A 22,124-nucleotide genomic window follows, 5' to 3' on the forward strand; every position below is an offset into this window, starting at 1 on the left:
AGCTGGTGGGCAGAACAGTGGAGAGATCACTCAGGCCATTCATTCATATGGGACTTCTTGGTCCCATTCATAATTCCCATTAATGAGGTACAAAGCACAAATTTGGTCTATAGGGCTTTTCTGGCTGCTACTACTCCATTGCAGTGAGAGTTTGGGGTGTTTTTGGAGCACACATTGTGCTTTTGGAAAAAATAAGAGGTTTTTTTCTTAAGGCAACAGGAAAGGAAATAAGTGTCAATGGAAGTAACAGAACAGATAAGAATTGCCTTGGTAGATTGGCGTTCTGTTGTTAAATCCTCTAATTTTATGTTGGACTGTCATAGTATGAAGCATTTTGGTAAATGCTTTTTTAGACAGGGGTTATTAATGCATCTTTATGTTGACATTACCTGCAATTATCTAATTTTAATATTAAAGTACAGAGGGAAATGTTGGAAGTGTCTTCTGTGCATAACTTCACTACTGCACAGGCCGAGCACAATGAGCAGAACAATAGCAATGATCAGTTTACCAAAGCTGCAGCTGGACCCCTGCTAAAATGTCAGAGAATGAAATCTTTATAATTGTTACAAACATAGTATTTTCAAAGCAAACTTACTACTGGGCCAATGGATCAGATACTCCATGAATGGCATCTTGCTCTTCATGAGTAAAAGTTGTGTACCACAGACTCAGGAACCAGTCCGAAAACAAGTGCCAGAAAGCACCTTTTTAAACCTGAACAGGACTAAAATGTATTTTTCTGGGATGTCAGGTTTACATCAGTACTGGCATTAATGTCACACTGATAAGTCGTAACTAATTGAATAATGCCCTTATTTAGAACTAAATTTTCTCTATTCCATGGACTGTCCTGTGCTACAGATGGGGTATAGCTATACCACAGACCAGAAAGCATTGCAAAAGTCAATCCTGCAAGAGAGCTTGGTCTTGGGTAATTATTCTTAAGGAAAACTCTTCAGTAAAGAGCTATTTATCTCTCTTCTTCATTCTCAGAAGGTATATGACAGTGTTATACCCTTTGCTGAAGACAAATTCCACTTTTGTGTCAGTGAAAATCTCCATTAAAAACCATAAGAAGGCTTAAAACCTCTTGTTCTTTTTTTCCTTCTCCCTTATGGACTACCTTATGAAGAGGCATATAAGGCACAGGATGCAGCCTTACTCTTCATAGATCCTTCTGCTTTTTCAGTGGTATGGTGTGAATGCCTTCTGGTGTGTTTGAAATGCAAAAGCAGATTTTGCTGCTCTAACTTGCTCCTAACCTGGTACTGAAGAGGGATTCCATGATTTGGCCATTATTCCAAAGCCCATCAAATATTCCACTTCGGTTTAAACATCTTTCACCAATCTGAATGAGCTGGATTAATTAAAGAAAATATTTGCCCCAACATCCTAAAATGTTTTGAAAATTCTCTTCTTTAGCCTTTCAAATAACAATAATAATAGTAATGTTAAAATCCCAGCTTTTTCATGCAAACAAAAAAACCTAAAATATTATTTCATGTGCAGAAGTAAGAAAAATCAAATATCCATATCTTGGGAGGGTGTTAATGTTATAATTTGTGCCAGACTGTATTCCTCACAATTTTTATTAGGAAGAATCTGAGGGTACCAGAGGCAAACAGTAAGACCCTGACCCTGAGAGAATTTTGAAAATGCAGTTATGCTGCAGAGCTTCTTCTGTGTCCACCCAGAGATATCAGATGCAGATCAGAGGATTCAAGCACTCAAATCCTGCCTATCAGGATCTAGAAAATGATGGAGAAAACCCATAAGCCAAGTATCAGCTTAGAAGCCACAATATCTTCTGGTTCTTTGCTTCTAGGATAAGTAAAAAGTTCTATTTTTGAAAATAAATAGTGATAGCCTTAATGTTTTTTAAGATAAGCATTTTAAAGAAGGAAAGAAACCAGTGCAGTTGTCATCCCTGCTGAGCAGAACCTTATTTCCCTGACCACTAGAAAAAAGCCTTACCTGCTCAAGGCTGGTTCACTGAGTATTTCTGAGTATGGGCATGCAATGTTTTTACAATGAAACATAAAACCAGGCAAAACCCCACCTGGGTTCAGCTTTTTTTAATGAGACGGAAGTTCAGATTTGAGTTTACCAAAGATTGATGATTATTGGAGATAAATGTGTGCTTCAGGTTTGAAATATAATTCTCTGCATACTAAAACACACATGCATGGCAAATATGAATTATTCAAGTAGAGAACTTGAAATGTTGAGCTATTTCAACAGCAAATACCTCTAAAACCTCATTTTTCCAATGCTTATTTTCTGTTCAACTGTGAGAGGACACAAAATTTCTACAAAATAGCAATTGTGGTAACTGCAGATAAAATAAATTGCTCCTCTCCAAAAGGCCTCCCCCAGGTGTGTTTGAAAGGTCGGGTTAAAACCTTCTCAGCATTGCATGGTCTAAATTAGTCCTGAACAAGAATCGTACATTAATCAAAATGAATGAAAATTTTCCTTTGGCTGGAGTGATGAGGCCTGTGGTATGGGAGCAGAAGGATGTGATTACTGCTCATCGGGCTATGTTCAGACCAAAATCTGCTCTGCTAGTCTGGTGTAAACCAGCAATAACTCACCTAGGTATTGGGATTCATAGCACAATGCACTGGAAATCAGAAACTCATCCACCTCAAAAAATTTTCTTGGAAATTAACATTCACTTTGCTGATAATTTTAACATCAGTAATACTATTGTAATAATATAATGTATAACTAATTCAGACACCTGTTCAGTAGGCGTGCTGGACAAACAAATGCAGATCCATTCAGGGCACTGGAGGGCAGAGGGATTACTCTAAATTTTAAGTGCCACCTTTGGTCCCTTTCATATGCTTTCTCAGCTCTGTTACAACAACCTCTGAAAATCCTGCTGTCCCTTCTCCTGCTGTTGTCCTTTCCAACATGTCTGTAAAACAAGCCTCTTAGACCTGCTTCTCAGAATGGCAAATGACTCAGGCAGTAAGAAAAGCACGGATTGGAACTTGATCCACTGCACAGTGCTGAGACACAGGTGAGGCGTTATGGCCTAATGAGTCAGATAGCGGCCAAATGTTGTGTTAATATAGCAGTTTTATTGATCAACACTGTGTTAATCACTAACTATTTCAAAAATTAGAGCTCTTTCTAACACCTGATGCTCAGTGGTTGTAGATGTATGTGTCAGATCACTGTCAGGGCGCAGCTGAAGCAATCTCCTTGAACTACATTTTGGGGAAGGAAGGTCTGTGGAGAGCTGGGGTCAGTGGTGCAGTACACCTCATGGGAGGCTATGTAGCTGCCCTGGAATGCTCTTTGCTTCCCTGAGAGCACAGGCCTTCAGCCAGGGAGTCTTCAGCTTCATTATAGCAAGCCAAAGCTTGAGACTTGTTATCATCAGAAAAGTTTGCACAGACTCATTTCGGCATAAGTGTCGGACCTTCACACCACTTCTTGAACCCTGCTTTTGTTTTCCTCCAGGTATTGGCTGCAGGATCTCTGGGTGGAGGGATTCCTTTGGCAATCTGGCTGTTTCCAGCAGGCAGCAAGAGCCAGCTAACACCTCTGGAGGGACTGGAGGTGTGGTCCCTCAGCAAACACTGAGAGTATGTTCTCACCTACAGATCTTCGGCTGTAACACTGTTCTGCTGGAGCTGCTGTTGGAGATCAGCAGTATCAAAAAAAGGACAGCAAAATCAGATTTGGACAAATCTTATTGCTATTATTTAATTTGTAAGTCTATTGTGTCTGGTACCATACATGAGCCAGAGGAATAGAGTGTGTTTTGCAGTGAGACACTCATGCAGGACTGATACAATTATTGAACATGGCTTTTAATAACAATAAAATTAGAAAGAAGTTTAATGAATATAAGTCCTTTCTTAAATGTTGCTATAAAGTATGCTTACTTAGCTACAGACAAATCATAAATATATGTAATTTATTTTATATACGTATATACATACATATATATATATATATATATATATATATATATATAAATTGGGAAAAACAAGATTCAACAAAATTTTAACTTTCCCTTTTTTATGTTTTTGCCCTCGTTGGATTCCAAAGAGATGGACATTTCTTTGCCTTTATTTTTGTGAAAGATTATAAAATATCAGTCAATAATCCAGCAATCCTAGATTTAAATTCCTTGTTAAGTAGATAAATTCTTTATTATTAAAATGAAATAAAATTAAAGAAGAGATATAAGAATTGCAAATAGTAGCTGTTTTATTCAAGTAGTAGCTGCTGCTCTTCTCCCAGGAGCAATGCTGTATATTTCTCAATGGGACTCCTATAACATGTTCACAGTTTTCATTTTGAGCCTTGGCTTTGCAGTTCTTTTTCCTCCTCAGTTAGATTTTTAATGGATTGCTAACTTGCATGTTAGTGTATGTTGTGGGTCACTTCCTATGCTGCTCTGGAAGTTGAAGATAACTTTCTGATGAATAGAATTTTTAAAAATTAGAATATTCTCATCCTCTAGTATCTTATAGTTGTAGGCGTCCTTTTTTTTTTTCTTTTTTTTTTCTTTTTTTTAATGGGGGTTTTATTGGTTCCAGAGGTGGTGGAAAGTGGTTTGCAGGTGTGAGAAGTAAATAACTTGTGTATCCTGCACAAGGGCATGGCTGCACACGGGTTAACTTGGATAAATTAACCCAGGATGACATTGCTGTGACTGTAGGGCTTCCTCTGTCTTCTGGGTAGCTGGTTTCCTTCTCCCACAACACAGCAATCTTTTCTCTTTTTTTTATAGATAGCACTAAACTTTGTGCTCCGTTCCACAAAATAATCTCCATCTTCCGGACACGTCAACAACTTTCCATTCTCCATCTCTTACTTCATTGTGGCCAAATGCCTCACAGTAGATGAATAATAGGTTTATTCTTCCTTTGACTATGTACCTTTATGTTATCTCTTGGAATATTTTTGCTTTGCAGGCTGGCACCAAAACAAATTTAAAAACATTAATGGAACTTCAAAACAAGCCACCTACACTTGGAAACCTTACTAGTAACTTGGTCTGCTTTATTTTGTTCATAATGTATTTTGAGATGTTTATCTTGGAAATGAGAACAGTGGCTGATTCCAGCTTTCATGGCTCTCATTAGTTTATTGCATCTAAAAATGACCACGGAAACTCAAATGTATTTCTAAGTACAATATTATGGTTCCACATATCTGTTTGGAATGAGCTCGGAGGCATGGCTTCCAAGCAAGCTCACTTTGCTTTGGTCCTTACCCTGCCATTTACATGAGTGGAATAGCAGCATACTGCAACACTCTGGCTGTGGGGTGCACGCCCACTTTGAGCAGACTCTGGCACATAATTGGTTATCTGAGCACTGTGAAACTCCTGTGCAGAGTGTAAAGAAAGATAGAAACTCTATGGAGTCACCCCCTGTCCTCTGACAGGTACATCTGAGGGAGTTCAGGTCAGTGCTGGCTTTGGAGTAAGTCCTGGCCCAATTTTCCATAAATCCCTCAGCACACTTTTTTCTAGCAGCAAAACCCTTCATTAAACTAGCATTTGAGGGAAACAGCATATGTTACTGGTGCCCTTCCAGAAGTGGAGAGCAACTTGCTGGACTTTTTTGGAGGTGAGGACAGAGCTGGGCACAAGCCATCAGATGGGCCGGCTCCTCCATATGCAGCCATCCCCTGTCCAGGAAAAGGTGCTCTGGTTTTGTGCTACCAAAACATCCTCCAGGGAGGCTCCATTTCAATGGCATCTGTGTCCTGAGAGCCAGTGAAAAGAAAGCTGGATCCCCTTCATGAGGTTTTTGTTGTTCCCACTGTTACTATGATAATTTTCATATTTTGAATGCAGTCCAAGAACATTTTGCATCTTCCCTTTTACTACAGATATGAACAGCTGTTTGAAAAGAAACTGATAAATAGATGAGATCTTGTGTGTTTTCCAAGTATTCGCTTAACTACAATGACTGCATTGGGAAAAAGCGGTTTCTGGACTGAGACTTGATTTGTAAATAGCCAAATTATGCAAACACTTGATTTATGATCCAGTGGGTAGTAATTTATTCAGTATCATGGGACTACACTGCTAGTCTTGTATTCATTATTGATATACATAGTTAAAGGAAAATTAAGAGAATTTTCTTCAGGAAAGTCTCTGTTCAAAGACAAATCTCAGGCTTGCTTTCTTCCATTGATAATTTATAATTCCCCTGAAAAAACATAATTTTCACCTTGGGTTGATTCTCAACCTTTTGACTTTGGCAACTAGAATTCCCACTGATCTCTGTGATTTGTGGGGACAAAATTTCATCCATGTATATAACCAATACGGGGGGCACAGGTTGTGCTGGTTTTGGCTGGGACAGAGTTAATTTTCTTCATAGTAGCTAGTACAGGGCTGTGTTTTGGATTTTTCTGGGTGTGTTGATAACACAGCAATGTTTTAGTTATTGTTGAGCAGGGCTTGCACAGTCAAGGCCTTTTCTGCTCCTCAGCCCACCTTGACAATGAGAAGGTTGGGGGTGCACCAGGACATGGGAGGGGACACAGCCAGGACAGCTGACCCCCACTGACCAAAGAATATTCCAGACCATGCAGTGTCTCAGCAGACAAAGCTCTGGAAAGAAGGAGGAAGGGAGGGACATTTGCAGTGACTGCATTTGTCTTCCCAAACCACTGTTTCTTGTGATGGGCCCCGGCTTTGCTGGACAGAGCTGAACACCTGCCTGCCCATGGGAAGGAGTGAATAAATTCCTTTTGTGGCTCTGCTTGTCAGCACAGCTTTTGCTTTATTTATTAAACTGTCTTTATCTCAACCCACAGAAACCAAAAATGTTTTCTCACTTTTATCCTTCTCACCTCTCCCCCATTCCAGCAGGGGTGAGAGTGGGCAAGTGGCTGTGTTGCCAGCCAGGATTAAACCATGATACAGGTATAGAAGAAATCTATTTAATTCCTAATGAGAACTAAGAGCTCCTTTCTATCTGTTGTCAAGGAGGTTGTTTCTCCTTCTCCAACAACTAGTCCAGAATGATGCAGGCTTTAAAAAAAATTCCAGCAGAGGTATTCAGTCTGGAGTTATTTGTCAAATTAGTCATGATACTTGTTTGTAAGTAGTAACAAATGGAAAACTTCATGTTACATGCTAGAAGGAAAAATAGACTAAATAATTCTTAAGCAATGTTCAGATGTCAGGCAGGAAATCCTGCTCACATGGGACCCTCATGTTGCACACCTTTTTGGGGCTCTTTACCAAGAAAGGATTTCTGTTTCTCCTTAAAATATTGGAAGGGTTGTAATAGAGAGGTGAGAGGATGCCTTTAACTCTGGTGTCTACTGAGGGCACACTCGGGCAAGACTCATATTCCTGAGCACAGTACAATCTGGGGCTGACTGAACTGAGTGAATTTGGGGTGCAGCCTCACTAGAAGCAGACCACCTGAGCCTGACACACCCCAGGGGATTTTGTGATGTGTCCTGCAGTGATGTAGGTGAAAAATGTCTGTGACCCAAATGCACCAGCCAGCCTGTGAGCATTGCCGGGAGATTTTGGTGTAGAGCTAAGAACAGGCTTTTTGGTACCCTCAACAGCAGGTGAGAGAGTGATACACAAGAGCACCCATAAGTTATGTCACATGAGAGCAGAAAAGGTGCTGTACCTGTCTCTGCTGGAAGATGGAACTGGGTCAGAAAGCAAAAGTTGGCAGAGTACTGAGCTAACCAAACATTTCTGCGGCTGGGTAGCACACCTGTGCAAGTGTGGCTGCTGCCAAGCCCAGCCAGCCGAAGGACAGGCTGTGGCTCTTGGAGCTTTGCTGCATCTCCAGGGTTCAAATCCGCTAGGGGTGTCAGCAGCATGTGGAAATATATGTCCCAGAGATATTTTGTGTTGGTTTGCTTTTGGCTCAGACAATGGCCCAGGCTAGGACTCCTATTTTAGCCCCTGATTCTCACCCTGCTATGGGGCTCAGGCAGGCAGGGAGGAGAAGCCATCCCAGTCACTGCTGCTGCTCGGTGCCCCAATGCCCGTCCTGCCTTTGGCAAGGAACCCAAGCCAGAGAAGGTGGGGCAGGCAAGCATGTCAAGCACATCAAGGAGGAGTGGGGAGAAAAGGCAAATGGGAGCTTAATTTTTAATCCAGCTGTGGGTTGAAGAAGAGAGGAAACTGATCCCTTCCCTGTGACCATGCGTATGGATTTATTTTACAGTGGATAGGAACCTGACTTTCCCCTTGGTTACCACCAGACTGATGATGCCAGCACACTTCTGTCACTTTGGGCAGAGGTTTGGTGTCCCAAACTGCAGGTTTTAGCTGAGAGTTGGGTGACTGTCCCATTAGCCTGGTGTTTTGGGATCCTTGTAAGAGAGTGGGCCCTGTCAGGCTGCAGGTAGACCAGACTATTCCCCACTTCCAGACCATGTGCTCAGACCAGGACATTTGGAAAAAACAAGCTGCTGCAAATGCTTCTGAATTTCTGAGCTGAACTCACTGCTGCCAGGGGATGCCAAGCATGCTGAGGGTAAGCTTAAGGAGCCAGGACCTTCAAGGCATTAACTAACATCTCCTCAGCTAAGTCAAGAAAGGATATTATCAGCACAAGCTTTGCTACATCTGTTAAGACTGATTCAGTTATAGATATCTATAATGTAAATTTCTGAATCTGAATTATCCTTTTAGAGTATCTTTAGAGCAATTTGAAAGAAATATGCACTTCTATTGGTAAATTTCTCTCAAAAGGACTCAAACAAATGGATGACAGAGATTTACATTCAAAGAGGAAGGACCCTTAATTGATTACCTTATATCTGTATATGCTTTTTTTCCCCCTGACTTGCTGTGCTGAACATAAATGCTTATGATAACACTGAGGGGCATGGAATCCATGGGCAATTTAATCCTGAAGCTTAAACAGGGCTCCAGATTAAACAGGGCTGTTTAACTAAAGACTTCCCAATGTGTGCTAGCAAAGCACCATGTGAGTATCTGTGATTGCCTGCAAAGCAATGTGATTCAGTGCAAGCCTGGCTATAGGCTGAAAATGCAAGATCAAATGCCCATCAATGACAAGGCAGCTAGACAGCCCAAAGGAAGTTTCCACTTCAAACACAGAGTTCTCACTGCCTGTTTCCATAGATGTGTGCAGGAAGCTGCACGCCGGCTCTGCCCATGCTTGTGGTTGCTTGACAAGGGTCAGCTCTGGAAGCCATTTAACACCACAGCAAAGTCACATTCCTCATGTCTCCTTAGATCTCTGCTGTGCATCCTAGAAAGCCAGTCCCTTGATCAGATTTAGTGGCTAACATTAAACTCTTCCCTCCTTCCCTTCCTCCCTTTTTCTTCCTTCCTCCTTCCCTTTTTCCTCCCTTCCCATTTTCCTCCCTTCTTCTCTCCCACCTCTCTTTCTTCTCTTCCTACCTGCCTTCATCTGTGTAACCCAAATAATTTAGAACAATATCTTGATTTTTTCATTACAAATAAATAAAGGCCGGTTCTGTTTCTTTCCTCTGTGCTTCTGTAGAGTATCTATGACATTCATCTCTGTTGTGTGACTTCTGTTTTTCCTTAAGGAAAGTAAGTTATATGTCTATGAAGCAACCATTGCATTCATCTTCATAGACAATTTTTATTGAAATTAAAAATATTTTTGCATAGTAACAACCCTTGCATAGAAGCAACTTGATAATATTATTTTTTTTAGATAAAGGAGCACATTCTAACTTCTAAACATTGGTAACAAAAACAAACAGAGAAAGTACATACTTATTCATTCAAAGGATATTTAGTAGAATTATACACAAGTAGCAATGCAAATACAAATAATGTGCAGAAAGGAATGGAGACAAAGTAAAAAAAAAAAAACAAAAAAAAAAACAAAAAAACCACATTTGTTTGCATTGTGTACAGTTCTTACTACAGTGCAATTTTTCCTGCTTGAAGAATTTTATACTGAATTTATGTTTCTTCCCACTGCATAGGATGCATGGACTACAGAAATTACTTTATAAGGGATCTCAACTCCATTCACATTGTCTTCAGACCTATAAAAATATTGGGCAGAACAACTTTGCTCAGTTTATGTTGAGCATTGTACTGAGCTTCTGAAGGCATGAGTTCTCTCCCTGCCTCACCATCTGTCCAGTGCATGACCACTTCACAGTATCTGTGCTGCATTTTCCCATCTATAGAGTAGGGATAGCAAAATTACCTGCTTTCTACAAAAGTAATAAAAAAATTTTTAAGCTGGCAAAGAACCTATGAAAATATGTATTGCATTTTGGTGTTTTAAAAAAATCTTTCCAATTAAAACAGCTAGTAGAAGCAAATTATTTCTAGGAGCAAAATTTATCTTTGTAGAGATTGAAGTGTCTACAGCTTTTTGAAAGACACACATTTGCTTGTGGACAGTGCTTGAACTTTGCCTTTTCATTTACAAAAGGCTTTAGCATTATTAAGTAATTCAGGAAGCGAGTCAAGTATAAAGGTGTCAGAGTGAAAATTTGAAAATTTCATAGAGGAAGTGATGCAGAGGTCATCAGCTACACCGAAAATAATCAAGCCAAAATTTTTGAAACCAAGCTTTTTTTCCTGCAGAGAAGATAATATAGAAGGACTGATTTCTTACTCACAGAATTTTTTAGGCAGAGATATTTTTGGTCAAGTTGCCTTCCCAAAATTTGGATAGACTTGGTGAAAATGAGAAATTAACTTGATTTCCAGCTCTGACTTTCTAGCTACTCTCAAGTAGACATACACAGAAATAAGCTGATTTGTTCCTGCAGCTCCATTTTGCAGCCTAGTGTGTGCAGTTCAACACTCAGCCACAAAAAAGAGCTTTCACTCTTTCTGAAAATATGCCAAAGGATAATTTACATGGCAACAAGTTAGCTTAACTCTTCATCTTCAAAACACGCACCAAGCCTCCACTGCCAGTCCACTTATATTTGTAACAACTTTCTACTCTAGGCAAAATTGCTCCTCTCAATTTGTGTCATAAACTGGTCTCTGTGAAATTGGTTTGTGCTTTTAGAAAATATGAAGTACCTAGTGAGTACCAGCAAAGATGGGCCTTACTTGGTAGCTTAAGATGCTTTTACTTGTTCAAATAACCCTTTTGCAAGGCTCACCTGACTTTAAATATCTGTGTAAATGTAGGGAATGAAAGTGTGGCTTTGTAAGTCTCCACAAATTACTTGTTCACCAAGGTGCAGAGCTTTCTAACCTCTGTTGGCTGGAGACTGTGGTGGAGTTGAAATTGCTTAAACAATTGTAATCTTGATTAATACTTGAATGGAGCACATCTGCCTGGCTCCCACCTGACCTGGCACGGAGAACTGCGTGGGCTCTGGCCATTGGGCTGGCCCAAGAAAAGTGAGCCAGCTCCAACTGGAAGTTGGTGGGGTGGAGTACACTGGAAACTGCTTAAAGAGAAAATGATTCTTTAATGGGAAAAGTGTGATTTTTCCAAGTAATTTGACCCGAGTGGAAACAAAGCTTGTCAGAGACTGTATTACGTGAAAATGTTTGCAGAATGATGTCAGTGTGTTAGCACTGTTAGCAGACAGTTGGAGCTTTATTCACAAAAAGGGCACATTTTCACTGCATGTAGTAGATTCATAAATGAGACTTTCTGTCCACAAGTGAGCTCCATGAAAATACAGCCCTTCCATTTTGTGGAAAAAGACATTTTTTGCATAGATGGGCCAAATTATTTTATGGCACTCTGAATGTAAGTTATCAAAAAGCCTTCCAAGATTTCTTCTTGTATGTGAGTCCCTCCGAGCAAAGGTACAGGGAGAAAATTGGAGCACAGGCTCAAAGGCACTTCCCAGGGATCAGGTGCAGCCCACTGCTCTCATGGTGGTGGCTCAGGTCACAGATCCCCCTACCTCTGCCTGCCGTGTCCTTGGCACTTATTTAGGGAAATGTGTAAGAAGCAAAGAATGTATGAAGTGATTCCTTCTCTGATATACTGCTGGCCTCTGACAGTCTCCACAGCAACCACATCACACAGTCCTCTCCATAAGACAATTGGGAAAAGATGGTTTCTTTGGGTGTTACCAGACCTTCTAGCTCAGTGACATTTTCTGCTGGAGACTATAAACTCGAACACAGTGTGGACAAGCAGCAAGCACAGGCTGAGGGGATTGCAGGGATGCTTTGAAAAATCTGGGAAGTCTGGAGTCAGTCTCAAACTTGGAGGCAGGCAGCCAGTCCTCAGGGATATTTTGGCAATGCTCAGCCATCCATGTACACGTGAGTGGGAGTCTATGAGTGCAGATTCACACAGGATGGAATTCACAGTGCTGGGTAAAGGGAAGGCAGAGGCTACTTGGTCAGCTACTGTCTCGGTCACTTCTTTCAGTGCTCCTACTGTTCTTTGCCTCAAAACCAGCACTAAGGAGCCTGTGGAGGAATTCTTCCAGGAAAATCTTCAGTAAAGCCTTTTAATTTTCTGAGCTGGCCCTTGTTCCTCCCTTTGGGAATGAGGAATGAATATTTCCTGTATCACTTTCAGCTTGCTGCCATCAGTTTCTGTGGAATAAAATAATCCCCTTTCCCCTCTGCTCCGACTTTTCTGAAAAGAAATGATATATAATCTGCAGGTGGTCTGTGGGATGGTCCCTTGCCGGTGATTTCATTTTTGTTGCGGTGCAATATATTGCTATTGTTATTTGCACATCTTCAGTAGTAACATGCTAGGGAAATACGGATATTTTTATTAGAACAGGCTGAAGCATCTTAGCATTTGGGAATGATTTGGCTTTATGGTGCTTGCTGTGCCACAGGTTCAGTGTACACGTGTGCAAGCACATCTCTGACAGAAGGTAAAACTTCTCCAGCATAATTTCCTATGGTCTCCCATACAGGCTCCTATCCTGCACTGCTCACTGGTGTCTGAAGGCTGATGCAGTAGTGCATTAAGTGATGTGACTAACAGCTGTCATGAGTTGTGCTGTAAAGGAAAGTGTGTGTAGCAGATTTAAATCCCTCCTAAATGCACATGTATTTCATTTAAAAGTCTGACAGAAAAAAAATCAGCGTGTTCCTACCGTCACGGTTTAATTAGTTCTTATTGTATTCATAACCCATTTCCACTTCATTATTCATAACTGTCAGTTCACTTTTTTTCTTTCCTTGTTTAATTAAAATTGTTTAAGAGAAATCAGAGCTAGGCAAGGGTTCCTAACTTCCAAGCTTGGGGACCAAATTCTTACTACATAGGTCAAGTACAATATAGGCAGCTGCAGTGAAAGATGATCTCTAATAATCTGCCACAGACTATGATTAAGGGAAAGAAACAAAGTAAAACTGCCTCTGAACTAATTTCTCCAGCCAAATTTCTTCTTCCTATCTTGATTTGACTTGTGTCTAGTGATACCTGGATTCATTGCATCAGGACTGTGCAGGAGAGCCTTGGCTCTCCGCTTTCCTCACATCTTCCTGAAAGACAGTATAAAACAAGCAAAAGTCAAACAGAAACCTGCACAGCAAACTCTTGGCAGAAATCATGAGCCAACAGCCTTCTGACAAAAAGTCTTTACTTGTATCTCTGTACTTGTTGATCTGTGGCACAACTCTCATGAAGGCTGGAAGTCTGCTTCCCTGGAGAGTGGACCCTGAACATGGCAGTGGTGATTGCTCAGGAGTTACCTGTGCTTCACAGGAACCAGCTCTGCTTCACTTCTTTGCTTTGTTTGCCAGGCATTTGGGGAGACCACATCAGGAATGCCCAGGTGAGATTTCTGCCTGTTTCACTAAGGGCAGCTGGTGCAGATGCAGGGCTCCCCCTGCGCCACCAGAGCTGGCCTTGGAGCTCAGAGGGCAGCAGACCAAAGGAGACAGCCAGAGGGGATGGGGGGGGCCGTGGTGAGAGGCCCTGGGCTGGGGCACTTTCCCCACCCTGCATTCACAGTGGGGCACTGAAAGGTGTTTCCAGACAGGGCAGCCTGCAAGGTGCTCCTGATAACAGGATGAGAAGTTGTGAGCAGAGATAGCTGGGGGCAGAAAGGTGAGCCCAGCCCCTCAGGGTGTCCCCCAGAGAAAAAGGGTCTCCTCCTCTGTTAGTGCAGAGGAACAATGAGAATAAATTTGTTGGGGGTGAATTGTAAGGCTGTATGCAGGGGCTGGCAGGGAGGGAAATCAATGTGCAAAAATACATGTAGGAGAGGACCACCATTGCTTTGCATGCTCACTCAGTCCTCCCAGGGAGCAGCTCACACCAGTTTGCTGCCCATTTCCAAGCCCAGTTGACTGACCAGTGAAATTTTGTGTGCTGTTCCACATAGCTCTGTGGTATTGCAACAGCTGAGGAAAAGATTTCATCTCACCATCTGGTGGGAAGCATCCCTAGTGAGGAATCTTTAGCTACTTTAATTTTCTCCTTCTTAAAATCTGAATGCGCCTGATTCAGTAATGCTGTCAAAGTTTTATTGAGTGAAAAGGGTAGCAAGAGTTTATTGGCATAGAAGAGGTTTGAAGGATTTGGGGGTGACCAGGATTTAAATATCTTCTTATAACTTTGAGCTCCTCAAAACTAACAAGACTCCGGAGTCAGCATATTTCTTTGAGCTCAAAAAGTCAATGAAACTGTTACCATTGTAAAGAGCTAAACTAGGACATTACTTGGCTTGTGTATTTTACAGCGAACACTTTTTTTGTGCCTTCTGCACTGGCATAATTGGGCCACTGTTCAGGTGCATATTGCTCTTCAGGAAGGACACATAAGCATGTGTTTAAGACCTATGAAATCACTAGCCTTTTTTGCCTTTCCTAAATCAACAGGACTTAAGCATGTGCCTAAAGTGCTTTTTCCGAAATAGGGCCTTAAAGAGCTGAGTTAGCTTATCCACCTTCCTATTTAAAAGATGGATGTGGAAAATTTCCCAGATTATACATCTGCTCTTCCAATTTACATCGCGGAGGGTAAGGCTGAGTACAGAGGGAGCAGAAAGGGGGAAAGAAAAGTAAAAACAATCCTGAACTGGCTGCCTGGCAAAAAGAAAGTGAAACAGCTGCCTGCCAGATTGGGAGGGCTGCATACTGTGTGCACCGTGGCAGGGCCATCTGCACGCCAGGCTTGCACCAGGTGCTGTATTTAGAATAGAAGGAGAGAGCCTGCAGAGAGAAAGCAAACTGGTTTACAGTCAAAAGCTGTCTAACTTTTCAGTCTAACCTTGATGTTTGGCCTCCATCTGATATGTTCCTTGCTTTTTCCCTACAAACTGTTGCAACGGTAACAGTCACAGAGAGGAATAATGGGTTGAGGAAGGCTTCTGCCTTGGTTTTGCTTTTTCTTCTCAGCACTGTGTCTTAGCAGACCATGGAAGCATAAAGAGAACTGGAATTTGAAGTTGTGAAATTTGGGGTCGCCCATAGACAAAAAGATTATTCTGCTACAAAGCCAGCCTTTTTGGAGACTGTCACTTCCTGGGAGTGGCGATGCAGTTCAGGTGTGAGGAGCAAAGGCAGCTCTGTGCCTGTGGTTGTGCACACACTGCCCACAGCCTGCACCTTGGTCCCCCTGCATGGGAGCTGCATCCACTGCACCCATGCTGCCTGCATGGCCCAGGTGTGCTGCTCTCCCTGCACTGGTAGGGAGGATGTGTTTGCTCCAGCTGTCACACCCCTGGTGTCATGTTCTCTGGGGTCAAGCCTCCAGAGAACATGACACCATAGATACAATTTTTGATCCTCCAGCTTTGACCCTGATGTACTTCTCATGCAAGACAGTTCCAGTGAAAGTATTTTGTTTACTTTCACTGTATTTCCATCCCCATTCCTGAAAGTGTTCTTTCAACGCTATGAGGATTCAGCTAGTTTTTCACTGAGGCTGAGACAAAATAAAATGGGGATCCCAATTATGTCATAGTCAGTTTGAGTTCAATGCAGCCTGATAGGGCAAAATTTAGTGACCCAGAGTATGAGCAAGAATGACACTCTGGCATCTCCTCTGCCCTTAAGCCTGGGGAATTTATGAGCCTTATCTTGGCTGCTAGGCCATACTTCTCTTCCTTTACTTGTGCTTTACTTCCTTCCTATAAGTTTTAAAACTTTATCTGAACCTAGGCTGTTCTTTACATCACATACTCCCTCTTTGATTTCAAAGATGGAAGGGAAGTTATTTAAAAATAGGCTCCATCATTCCAGAATTCTGGCAATTAGGCACGGAGCTAGGCCTCGTAAGTACATCTGTGACTCTGAGGGAGGTCAGCATGGTTTCACTTTTGAGGCAGAGAAGAAAATCAAACTGTTTCACCATTTGTCTGGTGAAAGCCAGAAATCCCTTTGGATGAATTTCTTCATTTTGTTGTGCAGTTTGGGAATATGTATTCAGCTTTCCATTTACTCTGAGGAGGTAGTAGGTATCAAATGGAATGCCAGGGAAGAGCCCTCAGTGGCTGGCTGCTGCTGTGGCTGCACTTATACAGTTCCCCAAGTGTGACCAGAGTGTTGCTCTGAAGACACTTGTCTATTTGAAGCTGAGATTAAACTGCCAGTCTGATCTCTTACTAAACACCAGTTGGTCTCTTACTGCTCTCCTTTAATTATGGTGACTATGCCTTGGGACTGACTTTCTTTTTGTTGCAGTATAAATGCTGAAACCAACCAATATGTTTCTCCATCCTTTGCATTTGCAGTAGCAATGGGTTGTGGAGGAGTCAGCAGTTTCAGATGGTAGGCTTTTACACCCAGCACAGGTCACTAGAGAGGGTACTGCTCAAGCCAAGCTTTGCCACTAGTCTCCAGTTTGACCCATGGGACAAATCAGCTCACCCTTTGTGCCTCCGTTTCCCATCTGCAACGTAACATTAAGTGATTTGCAATCAAAGATTGGAAAGCTTCATAAAACAGACATAGATTATTACTGCTTTGCACATGGCACAAGCAGCAAAGAATCAGTCCCAGGGAAACAACGAAGGTGAGAGCAACACATGGCTATCTGTATGTCATTAGCACTCCCCAGAGCCTCTGGTACTCCCAAAGCTCATAAATGGCAATATGAATGTTTCAAAAATAACTTTTTTTAAAAATGTAAAAGGCTACTTTAATTAAATGAACATATCTTTTCTCTTAGATCATAACCTTGGATCTCAATAAGTATGTTGGGAATTCAGAAGCATTTCAAATAATTTTAAAAAAATAAAGAGTGAGTATGATGTTCTTTTATAGTTGGCAATTTTACAGGCCTCTTATATTAAACCAGATTTTCATTTTTTAAAAAGCAAGCTGAAAAGCTTTTGTAATAAGATATTAAAAAGTGTTTAGCGTGCTAGGTCATCAACAGCAATGCTTGAACGCAGACTTTAAGACTTTAAAAAAAACAGTGCAGATATATATATAAGTTTCTCTATCTGCTCCCATTTTGACAGAACAGCAATAATAAAGCTGTTGTGTGTCAATTTATTATTCAGTCTGAATAATAAATAGAAAAAATTGTCTTACTTTGTCAGTGTTTAATCTTTTGCCATCCACAATGTAAAAGATGATGAGGGCTTGGGGTTGTGGTGTAGGCTCAGCCTGAGATGGCACAGTGGCTTACAGCAAGCAAGGGAGAGCAGAGAGGTTGCCCAGTGCCATGGGATGGTAGCCATGGGTTATTGCACCCAGCTCCCCACGCTGGTGATCTCGTAGGGCTGGGACAGCACCGAGTGGCCAGGCTGCCAGAGTGACACCCAGCACAGGGCAGGCCCTGCACATGGCTTTGCTGTTACAGCATCAGCTTGGAACTTCTTGAGAAACAGAGAAATTCCACTTTGTCACCACCCTATAGCTCCTTTCCTTCCAGATCTAGAAGATCTGCTGCCGCCAGTGCCTTAAAAATAATAATGGTCAGAAGATGCTTGTTGCTTTGTCTCCCACTGGACCACATGGTAGCCATTTCTGTCTTTCCCTGGATCACTGAACAACACGAGACAAAGATCCTCTTGCTGCAGGCAGTAAGGCCCTGTCATCTGCATTTGCTTTATCTACTTATAAGTTGGCAAACTGAATTCTTTGCTGTGAAAACCTGGGAAGTATATGTGAACTGAACACAACATTTCTATGGGCTTCCCTATCTCATCAGGATTCAGGTCTGCACAACACACAGACAGGAATGTTAAATTAATAATGTTATAATGTTTATATTTTTCAGGTGACCAGTAAAAGTAAGAGGCTTTCAAGGTGGGTCTTATTTCCAGTTGAATTTTGGCTGAGCACTCCTCTTGTGTGTTCAGGATGCTCCCAGCTATAGGTGGAAATTGAGGTGACTTATTTAGTGCCAATCTCGGCCTGGTAAAATCTCCTAATTCTACAGTCCAATTTTGATAACTTGCTTAATACCTACTGTTAAGATATCCAGAGACCTCTCCCTACAGACACCATGAAATTGAAATCAGATTTGGATTTTCCTGAAGGCTCTTGTTTCCCAGACCATTGCTCCACTAAGTGTACCTTCCCACCATGTACTTCTCTCCTTCATCCAGAGAGGCTTATGAATCATGGTGCCTGGGAGCTCTTTAAAGCTTGAATATCAGCTTCAGAGGAGTTCGTGACTCTCTCCAGCTGGTACTCTGCTGTTCAGGACACAGATCTTTTTGCTTGTATTCAGTCATCAGTGCTTGTAGGTCACTGCCCATCTCACAGCCACTGCAGTGGCTCAATTTAAGGGAGCAGTGACACTGCCTAGATAGGAATCCATCTGCATGACATGTTTGCTGAACAGCTCTGAAGAAGCTCATTTGTAAAAGTCAGCATGTTGGTAAATGGTAGCTAGTTCGCAAATAAAAACAAAAAGAAGTTGGATCTACAAGTCACTACAAATTATTTACTATGTCCAGATTCATTTGCAACAATGGGCTTGGGTGCAAGAAAATCTTGAGCTTTGGCCAGAAATCACTTCTTTTGTTGTTAGCAGTTACATCTGCTGCTTCTTTCTTCTAGTGCTACACAGATCTCTTTAATCCCTAGAATGTGTTCCCAATTTGATTGTATTTACATATATGTCTATAGCTTTACTGAAAATACCAGCCTTAGTCTTCATCACATTTCCATGCTGTGTTATGGTTTTGTTCGGATAATGTCACTTCTCTTATGCCTGGAAAATTTGGCTTCCTGTGAGGTTTTGGAATTTGACTTCTTCCTTTATATATCCAGCAGGTTTTCAAAATTTTTTCTCTTTTTTTTTCCTTTTTCCCCCTTTTTTTTTTCTTTTGTAGTTCTCTTTTCAGTCTACTAAGAGAAACAAGGATACATACTGCATACCCTCTGGCCTGCCATGTTTAATACAAATGAAACTTCTGTATGAAAAACATACATGAGATTTTGCATTATGCTTGAAGTAGGTGCAAGCCGTGCTCCACAGAAGAAATGATCATGGAGATGCAGGCGGTGGCAATGAATCAATCACATCGGAACAAAATCCAATCCAACCAAACAGAACCAAAACAAACCTAAACTTGTTGTATCTGACATTTTAGTGTTTGATTGCTGTGGCCAGAGCTAGTGTCACCTCCTGCAGCCTCCTGGCCAATGCCTTCCCCATAGTAAGTGCTGCTGGCTGCAAGCTAGTGCTCAGGAAATGTGATGATTCCGTGTCCCCCAAGGCTAGCCTGTGCCTCATTAGGAGATAAAGTCCAGAAGCCTAGCACTCATGTTAAACACAAGGTTGTGCACTGATATCTGACACGGGCAGAGCAATGAAATCTCTCCCACGGGCCTCAGGGCCGCGGCCCCTGTGTGTGCTGGTGGCCCCAGCAGAGGTGGCTGTGCCATGCCCACCTCCTCCCAGCCCCTGCTGCAAAAGGAGCCGGCCCAGCCAAGTGCCCGTGTGAGCAGAGAGCACTCAGCAGTGCCACAGGGGCTTCTCCAAATCCTGCCCAAAGCAAACAGGTTTGGGAACAGGCTGCTTCCCACCATCCCCCTGGCTGAGCCCACAAGGAGTCCTCCTAATTCCTGAAGTGAGGAAGGGCAATGAAGATGCATCCCACACCAAACCTGTTTATTCTGCTAGGGCTTTTCCACATCAGGAGCTGCACACCCAGACTCCTGGGAGTGGGTTTGCTAAGCATGCAAAGTCCCCACAAAGACCAGTGCCAACAACTTCTTTAGAATTCAAGCACGTATCATGACAATCATGAGAGTATTCCTTAATATGTTTTTTACCTGTTGGTACAGAAAACATAAAATATTTTTTGTCTGTATGATCTTAAAATTTTGCACTTAAAAGAGCTATGTTTTCAGAAAAAATACCTGACTCATCCCTCCAGGGAAATAATGACTAATTGCAGCTGGTAGGGAAAAAACCCACTAATCCAGTTCTGTGCAAAACTACTAACCCAAGACTCATGAAGCAGATATATGACTTTATCCAGCTGATGGGATTTTTCCCAAATTTTACCACAGAGGTTATGAGGTAAAGGCAGACGAATTTTTAAAATGTATTATCAACATTTTTTCACATTAAAAATCAATGTATTATGCTACATCTCATTCCCTTAAAATTTAAATTGGAATACAGAATTTTCCAAACTCAAAAGAAGTCATCCTCCTTCTATGGTTGAACAGATCTATTGCATCAATTTACCATGGACATCCACTTGATTTAGTTGAAATAACACTTATAAAGTAATAAATGTTTAGTTTAAGAGAATGCTTAATGAACAAAGTTTATGACTTTCTGGAAAATCATTGAAATTGAAAGCCACATATATTTACATAAAGTATGTGGCATCTGAAAGAAATCCAAAGAATTTTGTTATTAATTTCCTGTGTTGTTTACATGTGTTAGAGCTATGTTTATTCCAGAAGAATCACTCACCAGGAGTGATAGAAATCAAAGTGCAAACTGGTTTATTTTTCTCAGTAACTTATTAAGAACAGCAGCAGTTTCTCATGTTAGATAGATGATATGCAACAGACACAGATATTTTTCATCAAATATATACACAATAAATGAGAAAATAAAGCAAAGAAATGTGCAGTCAAGTGAGTTTTTTATTAAACTTAATAAAATAAAAAATTAAATACAATTTTTTCAATCTTGAATTTTTTCTATTAATACCAAAAGGTATTGCATAAGTCACAACACAATTTACAGTGCAATATTTAGTGTACGTTTCAATAACCAAATTCTTATACAATGAAGCACTAATCAAGATAATAGAAACATCAAGTGTTTCATTATGTTTTCTTAAGAACATATGAATTAAAAAATAAATATAAAATCCACTTAACAAATCAAAGACAAAGTAGAATTTATAATATCCTCTTTTAAAGCTGGAAAGAAATATGTATTTTTATAACAAGTTACAATATTTTAAGATAATTTCTCATTTTTCTTATTTGGCGTGAAAATTATCCTGCATATTTCTAAACCTCAGACCATCTCCCCTTAGTTCTGGCTTGACTGTAGAAAGCAGCTGGCTTTTTAAAGCCAGCTATGAAGGAAGTTATTCCTATCCTTTCCTTAGCTTCCAGCCCTAACTCCTCAGTCCTTAAGTCTGCAGAATCTTCCTCAAAGGGAGTTTTGCTATGGACTAAATACAACAGTGCAGGATGGGTTTGATCCACTTCTGGGCCTGAAACAAAAAAAAAAAAAAAAAAAAAAAAAAAAAAAAAAAAAAAAAAAGATTATAAGGATTGTGTGGCTTTTCCAAGAGTGCATATTGTAAGCCTTAGAACCAGCACTTTCTTGTTTTAGTAAAGGCAGGTATGGCCAGGTTTGAATCCTTGAAGAATGAGTCTTTTAACACCAGATAAATAGGTTATATTTGTGTTTTATTGCACAAAATGTGGAATCCCTCTTTTCTTCATCGTCTGCCAAATGTTTCTGCATTTGGAGTTTGTCCTGCAACAGCTCAGATACTCTGACAGTGCAGGGATCGAGTCCCCACACCACTAGTGTAAGTGCAACAATCCCTCTGCTGCCAAGGGGCTGGCCAAGGGCTCCAGTGCAAGTGAGACATGGGGGATGATGCACCCAGCCTCCCGGGAGAGCCTGTAAGCAAGGAGCTCTGCTCCCAGTGAGAAATAAGGATTCCAGCCCTGCCTGGGCTGCACAAGCCAGAGCAAGCTTCACAGCAGAGGCAGGGGAGCTCCAGATCCCCAGGGGGTGTGTGCCTCCCTGGAGCAGTGTCTGTGTCTGTGGGACCCCTCTGCAGAG

Source organism: Passer domesticus, chromosome 4, assembly GCF_036417665.1.
Source record: "Passer domesticus isolate bPasDom1 chromosome 4, bPasDom1.hap1, whole genome shotgun sequence".
Lineage (NCBI taxonomy): Eukaryota > Metazoa > Chordata > Aves > Passeriformes > Passeridae > Passer > Passer domesticus.